The sequence below is a fragment of the Triticum urartu genome, chromosome 2A (genome assembly GCF_056163025.1).
Source record: "Triticum urartu cultivar PI428250 chromosome 2A, HENAU_Tu73, whole genome shotgun sequence".
Lineage (NCBI taxonomy): Eukaryota > Viridiplantae > Streptophyta > Magnoliopsida > Poales > Poaceae > Triticum > Triticum urartu.
The window spans coordinates 315,449,547-315,459,583 of NC_141874.1; positions in this window are offsets into that span (position 1 = coordinate 315,449,547).

The window sequence follows — 10,037 nt, forward strand, 5'->3', positions numbered from 1 at the left end:
AATCTCGATCAATACTATTATTATGCAACCTAGGTGCAACAATGGCCCCCAAGTTATATTGTCTATCTCCTAATACAGCGCTCTTGAGAACACTAAGATCAGGAACACACATGTGACAAGCCTCATCCTTACCATTTATGCATCTACCTACAAAGAGAGCAAAATAATGTATTGCAGGAAAATGAATGCTCCCTATGGTAGTTTGTGTGATTTCCCTATATTCCCCCACAGTTATACTAGCAAGAAAGTCTTTATATTCAGATTTGTGAGGTTCACTAACATTTCCCCACTATGGGAGTTTACAAGCAGTATTAAAATCTTCTAAGTCCATGGTATAAGATTTATCATAAAGATCAAATAGGGCAGTTTGAGAATTGTGCCAGGATGTAATTTAAACCTTCTCACAAATGAATCAGTTAAATAGAGGTACTGACGACACTTATCTGCCACAAAGCTCTCAAGATCGACGTTACACACATATGCTTCAAATTCCTCCTTAATACCTGCCCAAACCATGAAGTCCTCTGACGGCCATTCACAAGGCCGCACTTGAGCATCTCTTGGTAGTTCGTTGTCCGGCTCGCATATTGCAGGCCTAGGTCCTTGTTTCCTTGAGGAACCACCTTGGTACATTTTCCTAAACATATTTCTTCCTCTGAAAAATTTCTTAAATTTTTTAGTAACTCCAAAATAAAAGTGAACCAAACTCAACAAAATTGATAGCAACTACTCCTACAAGTGTCTAGAGGCTATATCATGCATTAAAACTACTTTTGACCATATAAATTTGACATGCAAGCTCAAGAACAGGGTCACCTAAGCAGCAAAAATTTGCAATGAATAAAGAACCAAAACAAAAACTAATTGGACCATTGGAGGAGTCACATACCAAAGAACAATCCCCAAAAGCAGTTTTGTGAATGGAGCTTTGAGCAAGGAGATCGACAATGGCATCAAGATGAGCAAGAACTCGGGTTTGAGCTGGCTAGTGATTTTTTGGGAGGAACAAGGAGTGTGTGGTGGCTGTAATAGGTGGAGGGGACCCACATGGGGTCCACAAGGCAGGGGGCGCGCCCTCCACCGTCGTGGGCACGTGGCTGCTCCCCCTGCTGCGTTCTCAGTGCCAGATATTCTCAAATATTCTACAAAAATTCATATTTAATTTTTAGGGCATTTGGAGAACTTTTATTTTTGGGGTATTTTTTTGCAAGGATAATTCAGAAAACAGACAGAAAAAATACTATTTTTGCTTTATTTAAACTAAATAACAACAAGTAAACGGAGGGTACAAAGAGTTGTGTTTTCTAACTTCATCCACCTCATGCTCATAAAAAAGAATCCACTAACAAGGTTGATCAAGTCTTGTTAACAAACTCATTTCGAATAACATGAAACCGGAGAAATTTCGAATAACACTAGGTTACCTCAACGGGGATATGCACATCCCCAGCAATAGAAATATCATATTTCTTCTTGACAGTAGGAAGAGGAAATTCAAAACCTCCAATAGTAATTGTTGAAAATTTTCCAATAGAATTGATACTGTGGACTTGAGGTTGCTTCCTTGGAAAGTCAACCGTATGCTCATTACCATTAACATGAAAAGTGACATTGCCTTTATTGCAATCAATAACAGTCCCTGCAGTATTCAAAAAGGGTCTTGCAAGAATAATAGACATACTATCGTCCTCGGGAATATTAAGAATAACAAAGTCCGTTAAAATAGTAACGTTTGCAACTACAACATGCACATCCTCACTAATACCGACATGTATAGCAGTTGTTTTATCAGCCATTAGCAAAGATGTTTCAGTAGGTGTCAACTTATTAAAATCAAGTCCACGATATAAAGAGAGAGGCATAACACTAACACCAGCTCCAAGGTTACACAAAGCATTTTTAACATAGTTTCTTTTAATGGAGCATGGTATAGTTGGTACTCCTGGATCTCCAAGTTTCTTTGGTATTCCACCTTTAAAAGTGTAATTAGCATGCATGGTGGAAATTTTAGCTTTCGGAATTGAGGGAGTCCTGGATTAGGGGGTGTTCGGGTAGCCGGACTATACCTTCAGCCGGACTCCGGGACTATGAAGATACAAGATTGAAGACTTCGTCCCGTGTCCGGATGGGGCTTTCCTTGGCATGGAAGGCAAGCTTGGCGATGCGGATATTCAAGATCTCCTACCATTGTAACTGACTCTGTGTAACCCTAACCCTATCCAGTGTCTATATAAACCGGAGGGTTGTAGTCCGTAGGACAACTTCATCATACAACAATCATACCATAGGCTAGCTTCTAGGGTTTAGCCTCCTTGATCTCGTGGTAGATCCACTCTTGTACTACCCATATCATCAATATTAATCAAGCAGGAGTAGGGTTTTACCTCCATCGAGAGGGCCCGAACCTGGGTAAAAACATCGTGTCCCTTGTCTCCTGTTACCATCCGCCTAGACGCACAGTTCGGGACCCCCTACCCGAGATCCGCCGGTTTTGACACCGACTTGGTGCTTTCATTGAGAATTCCTCTGTGTCGTCACTTTTAGGCCCGATGGCTCCTTTGATCATCAACGATGATGCGGTCCAGGGTGAGACTTTTCTCCCCGGACAGATCTTCATCTTCGGCGGCTTCGCACTGCGGGCCAATTCGCTTGGCCACCTGGAGCAGATCGAAAGCTACACCCCTGGCCATCAGGTCAGGTTTGGAAGCTTAAACTACACAGCAGACATCCGCGGGGATTTGATCTTCGACGGATTCGAGCCACAGCCAAGCGCGCTGCACTGTTTTGAGAGGCATGATCTTGCTCTGCCGCCGAACAGTGCCCTGGAGGCCGCACGCGCACCGGTTCCTACCCTTAATCCGGAGCATATTGCGCCAATCGAGGATGAGCGGCTGGACGTCACCTCAGGGGCTACGATCTCAAAGGCGATCGAGCCGAACGTCAGCCCCGCGTTCTGCGTGACCCGTGACTCCGAGGATCCGGATTCCTCTCCGGACTCTGAACCCCCCGCGCCCCTACCGATCGAATCCGATTGGGCGCCGATAATGGAGTTCACCGCAGCGGACATCTTTCAGCACTCGCCCTTCGGCGACATCCTGAACTCACTAAAGTCTCTCTCTTTATCAGGAGAGGCATGGCCGGACTACGGTCAGCAAGGATGGGATGTGGACGACGAAGAAATTCGAAGCCAACCCACCACCCACTTTGTAGCCACTATCGACGATTTAACCGACATGCTTGACTTCGACTCCAAAGACATCGACGATATGGATGATGATGCAGGAGACGAATAGGAACCAGCACCTGTAGGGCGCTGGAAGGCCACCTCGTCATATGATATATACATGGTGGATACTCCAAAAGATGGAGATGGCGATGGAACAGCGGAGGATGACACCTCCAAGAAACAGCCAAAGCGTCGGTGTCAGCGGCGCCGCTCTAAATCCCGCCAAAGCAAAAATGGTGATTCCGGCACGGGAGATAATACTACCCCGAATAGCGCCGAAGAACACCCCTACAGCAAGATTCGGCACAGGAAGATGGAGAAGCCAGCCCTCATGAGAGAGTGGCAGACCGAGAGGTTGAGGATGATAACTATATGCCTCCCTCCGAAGACGAGGCAAGCCTCGACGATGACGAATTTGTCATACCATCGGACCCCGCCGAACAAGAGCATTTCAAACACAGGCTTTTAGCCATGGCAAGCAGCCTCAAGAAAAAGCAGCAACAGCTTAGAGCTGATCAAGATTTGCTAGCTGACAGATGGACTGAAGTCCTTGCAGTCGAAGAGTATGAACTCGAAAGCCCCTCCAAGAGTTACCCAAAGCGCATGCCGCTACCCCGATCAGAGGAGGAAGCACCTACATCACCAGCGCACGACATGGACGACCGGCCACCTCGCGGCCGTGACAGAGAGGCCTCTCGGCCCTCCACCCAAGCCATGCCCCGGCGCCGTTCAACCAAGGCATGGGAAAATGTGCCAGACCTGCGAGACGTACTGGAGGACAAGGCAAGACAAACAAGATCGATCTACGGATCGAGCAGGTGCCCCACTGCACGTGACGGTGATCTTCATTCTGGATACAACAAATCCGGCCGGGCCGAACACAACAGACATAGCTCCTTCGAGCTGCGTCGTGATATAGCCCAGTATAGAGGCGCCGCACACCCATTATGCTTCACAGACGAAGTAATGGATCATAAAATCCCAGAGGGTTTCAAACCCGTAAACATCGAATCATATGATGGAACAACAGATCCTGCGGTATGGATTGAGGATTATCTCCTCCATATCCACATGGCCCGCGGCGATGATCTACACGCCATCAAATACCTCCTGCTCAAACTTAAGGGACCGGCCCGGCATTGGCTTCACAGCTTGCCAGCAGACTCAATCGGTTCTTGGGAGGACCTGGAAGCTGCATTCCTCGACAACTTCTAGGGCACTTATGTGCGACCACCGGATGCCGATGACTTAAGCCACATAATTCAGCAGCCAGAGGAATCGGCCAGGCAATTCTGGACACGGTTCCTAACAAAGAAAAACTAGATAGTCGACTGACCGGACGCAGAGGCCCTAGCCGCCTTCAAGCATAATATCCGCGACGAGTGGCTTGCCCGGCACCTGGGACAGGAAAAGCGGAAGTCCATGGCAGCCCTCACGACACTCATGACCCACTTTTGCGCGGGAGAAGACAGATGGCTAGCTCGCAGTAACAACTTAGCAAAGAACCCTCGTAGTTCGGATACCAAGGACAAAAGTGGCAGTACACGTCAGAATAAGCAAAAGCGCCGCGTTAGCAGTGACAGCAACGAAGACACGGCAGTTAATGCCGGATTCAGAGGCTATAATCCGGTCAGCGGAAAAAGCCATTCAAAAAGAATACTCAGGGCCCGTCCAGTTTGGACCGAATACTCGACCGCTTGTGCCAGATACATGGCACCCCCGAAAGGCCAGCCAATCACACCAACAGGGATTGTTGGGTGTTCAAGCAGGTAGGCAAGCTAAGAGCCGAAAATAAAGACAAGGGGCGGCATAGCGATGACGAGGAGGAGCCCAGGCCACCGAACAATAGTGGACAAAAGGGTTTTCCCCCACAAGTACGGACGGTGAACATGATATACGCAACCCACATTCCCAAGAGGGAGCGAAAGCGTGTGCTACAGGACGTATACGCGATGGAGCCAGTCGCCCCAAAGTTCAACCCATGGTCCTCCTGCCCGATCACTTTTGATCGAAGGGACCACCCCACTAGCATCCGTCACGGCGGCTTCGCCGCATTGGTTCTCGAACCAATTATCGATGGATTTCATCTCACAAGAGTCCTCATGGACGGCGGAAGTAGCCTGAACCTGCTTTACCAGGATACAGTGCGGAAAATGGGCATAGATCCCTCGAGGATTAAGCCCACAAAAACGACCTTTAAAGGCGTTATACCAGGTGTAGAGGCCAATTGTACAGGCTCAGTAACACAAGAAGTGGTCTTCGGGTCCCCGGAAAATTTCTGAAGCGAAGAGTTAATCTTCGATATAGTCCCGTTTCGCAGTGGCTATCACGCCCTGCTCGGGCGAACCGCATTTGCAAAGTTCAATGTGGTACCGCACTACGCATATCTCAAGCTCAAGATGACAGGCCCTCGAGGAGTAATCACGGTCAACGGAAACACCGAACGCTCCCTCCGTACGGAGGAGCACACGGCGGCCCTCGCAGTGGAAGTATAAAGCAGCCTTCTTAGGCAATTCTCCAGTCCGGCCGTTAAAAAGCCAGACACTCCCAAGCGCGCCCGGAGTAACCTACAACAAGACCACCTGGCACGTTCTGAGCAGGCGTAGCAATGCGGCCCCAACCCTAGCCCTCGCGACATAGCGAAACCAGTGCCTCGTGTACATAACTACTCTCTTGAAATACCATGGGCGCAGGGGAAGGGGCACAATAACGGCAAACCCAAAATACGGCTTAAAACGTACTAGGGGCTGCCGAATTCTTTTTTTAATTTTCTCTTACTTTCAGGACTCCATACTTCGGACGACCTATTCGGCAATTCAACTGCCGCACAAACGATGCAAGATCCAGGGAAGCAGACAAGCCATGCCGCATTATGGAACTCCCAGGTGGTCTCTGTTACGAGCAGTATACCTGTTCTGGCATACAATTCCGTGGCCTGCTCCTAGCCAGGACATGTTAAATAGCCCAATATCTTTTGCTTATCGCACTACTTGTATCGTTCTGCTTTGATAGCAGCCTTTCCATTAACAATGCATAGCTTTTTGTCTATTTTTTGCATTATCCTCCTTTCATATATATGTTTATTAAATGACATGTTGCACCCGTACACCATGGTATGGCAAACATGCCAGGGGCTTCAGTACCCCTCAATATGGTGTGAGAAGCCCGTACACTTTCACAAGTGCGGCACCCCGAACTTATAGCACTATATGCATCGGCTCCGAATCATGATTTGGGTCAATAGTTGGGTTTGCCCAGCTCCTATGTTTTGGTGCCTTACGTTCCGCTATATCGGCTAAGGTGGCACTAGGAGAACCACTGCGATTGTGCCCCAGTTGAGCTGGGTTAAGCACCTCAGTGGAGAAAGCTAAAACTGACTGTCATGATGAGGCGAGAGACCGGTCGCTGTTTGAGAGGTTTTTCGAGTCCCTAAAGACTTATGCCGCTTCGAGCGAGGAGCCGGCTTTGTCCGGCCAAGGCATGGATAGCGCCCCGAACTCGGTCTTTCGAACTAGGGGCTTCGCCAAAATTTAAAATTATTGAGTTCTATGGCTAAGTGAGAGTGTTCAAGCATTATAGTCCGATTGCCTGGTTCGTTGTGCTGAGCGCCTCCCTCGAAGGACCCAACTATGGGAAAAAGAGCGCTCAGGTTTATCCCGAACACCCCAGCACTAGTGGCATGTGGGCAGAAGCCGACGACTGGCCATCTCTCATTTTTTTGATAAACGGCCGCACAGAAAGTAATATTTTAAATTCAACAAGCATTTCTTAGCGCATATGAACAAGTTTTCAGCGCACAGGATAAACACGAGCGAGTTCATTCAAAAATTACATCCTTGGTACACTCATCCGCCACAAGGAGGGCACCCGCAAGAACATCCTTATAGTAGTTCTCGGGCTTGCGATGCTCCTTCCCAGGCGGCGGCCCGTCCCTCACAAGCTTCTCACCGTCCAGCTTACCCCAGTGCACCTTTGCACGGGCAAGGGCCCTACGGGCACCTTCGATGCAGACGGAGCGCTTGATGACCTCGAGCCTTGGACAGGCCTCCACCAGCCGCCGCATCAGCTCGAAGTAGCTCCCAGGCAGGGCCTCTCCGGGCCACAGCCGAACTATGAAGCCCTTCATGGCCTGTTCGGCCGCCTTGTGGAGCTCGACCAGCTGTTTCAGCTGGTCGCTCAAGGGCACAGGGTGTCCGGCCTCAGTATACTGATACCAGAACAGCTTCTCCGTTGAGCTGCCCTCTTCAGCTCGGTAGAATGTGGCGGCGTCGGATACGCTGCGGGGAAGATCTGCGAATGCCCCTGGAGAGCTCCGGATTCGTGTAAGTAACAAGTATTTTACTTTTATATTTCTGCTTTGCATAAAGAATGCCTTACCCGCTGCTATCTTTTTCATCTCCTCTAACTCTTGGAGGGCCTTTTGGGCTTCGGCCTTGGCAGACTTGGCAGTCTCAAGGGCCGCCGCGAGCTCGGACGCTTGCGTCTTTGACTCAAACTCCAAACTCTCATGTTTTTTCATGAGAGCCTGAAGCTCTTGCTGCACCTCGCCGACCCGGGCCACAAGTTTCTCTCGCTCGGTGCGCTCCGCGGCCGCTTTCTTTTCAGCCTCGGACAGCGCCTGCTTGAGGGTTGCCACCTCAGTCGTGGCCCCTACAATAAGCAGTACAATCCTGTTATTTTTTGCAATCACGTCTTTTTATAGGCACTTTTTTCTGTAAGGTATTTCTTACCTTCTTTCTCCTCGAGCTGCCGCTTGGCAAGGCCGAGCTCTTGCTCGGTCCGCTCGAGTCACTGTTTCAGGGCACCCACCTCCGCAGTCAGTGCGGCGGTGGCTAGCAGCGAAGCCTGCATACGCATATTGACTCTTTGTTGTTAGACTCCTGCGAAATTTAATAGATCCTCTATTCGGCTTTTCTTTCCGAACGCCAAACAGAGCATCAGGGGCTACTGTCTATGCGGTTATATTCTTACATATTTTTTACTTACCTCGAAGCCTGTTAGAAGGCTAGCTCAAGCTTCACTCAGTCCGCTCTTGGCGGACTGAACCTTCTAGATCACCGTACTCATAATAGTACGGTGCTCCTCGTCGATGGAGGCGCCGTCAAGCACCTCCAGCAGATTGTCCGGCACCTCCGGTTGGACGGAGGCCGCCGGCTCAGAAGGCTTGCTCCTCTTGGAAGGAGTTCACCTACCGCGGTCCGGAACTGTTGAAGATTTCGGCACGGTGTCTGGCACAAAGCCGGACTTGGAGCCCTGGGGGGTCTTGTCCCCTTTACTCCTGGAGTCCGGGAGGTCACCTTGCGACTCCTCCAGGACCACCTCCTCCTGCCCCGGAGCTCGTTGCGACGCCACTTCGGCGTCATCCGCAGTGCGGGGGGAGACAGCGGGCGGAACTGAGTTCACGTCCGATGAATCCAGGGAGCCGCTCGACGACTCGTTGAGTTCGGCCCGGGGCGGGCTGCATAATTATGTTCGACATTAAGGAAGGCTATGCAACAAAGGAACGTTATGAGTTACTCTGATATCCGAATACTTACGATTTCGCCAGACGCTTGGCCCTATCTGCCACTCCTCTTCGTCCTCTTCGGCGTAGGGGGAGTAGTTCGGCGGAGGGGTCTTCCTCTTCCTGGACCCTTCGGCCTCCCACGTTGGGGCGGCCTTCCTTTTCTTTCCTCCCCCCGCTGGAGGGGGAGAGTGTTCTTCTTCCTCCTCCTCGTTCTCACGGGAGGAGAGTGTCTCGGACTCGTCGGATGACGAGTCCGACACCAGCACATTACGGGTACTCTTTCGAGTCCCCGTGGCCTTCTTCTTCTTGGCCTTCTTCTCCAGCACCACATAAGGCGCCGGAACCAGCAGCTTCACTAGGAGAGCAGGGGCTGGGTCTTCGGGCAAGGGAGCCGGACAGTTAATCGATCCGGACTGCGCCTGCCAAGCCTGTCAAAGGTGAGGGAGTTTAGATCCCGCATAGAGTCAAACTATGAAAAAACTTAACATCCTATAAAAGGTGAAAATAGCTTACCTCGCTAGCGTGACGCTGCGAGCTGTATCCACGGTCCTCGGAAGCGGATGTGGGAGCCTCGGCGCCTTTGGTTAGCACCTTCCAGACGTCTTCATACGTCGTGTCGAAGAGCCGGTTAAGGGTTTGGTGCTGCGCCGGGTCGAACTCCCACAGATTAAAGCCCCGTTGTTGACACGGGGGGATCCGGCGGACGAGCATAACCTGGAGTACATTGACAAGCTTGATCGGCTTGCTCACCGGGGACTGGATGCATGTCTGCAATCCGCGAACCACCTTGGGCTTGACGTTGAAGGTCTTAAGCCAGAGGCCGAAATGGGGACGGATGCGGAGGAAAGCCTCGCACACGACGATAAACGCCGAGATGTTGAGGACGAAGTTTGGGGCCAGATCATGGAAATCCAGGCCATAGTAGAACATGAGCCCCCGGACAAATGGGTGGAGTGGGAAACCCAGTCCGCGGAGGAAGTGGGGAAGGAATACTACCCTCTCATGGGGCCTTGGGGTGGGGAGAAGCTGCCCTTCCTCGGGAAGCCGGTGCGCGATGTCCTTGGACAAGTATCCGGCCTTCCTTAGCTTTTTGACATGGCCCTCCATGACGGAGGAGACCATCCACTTGCCTCCCGCTCCGGACATTGGTGGAGGAGGTTGAGGTAGGAAGTGCGGGCTTGGGCGCTGGATCTCGAGTGCACAGGAGATGGATAGGTAAAGGAGGAAGAAGGCATAGGTAAAAAGGTGGATCCTTATCCCCTTATATGGGCGGATGCGGTTGTGTGTCCCCACCAGCCTAGTAAA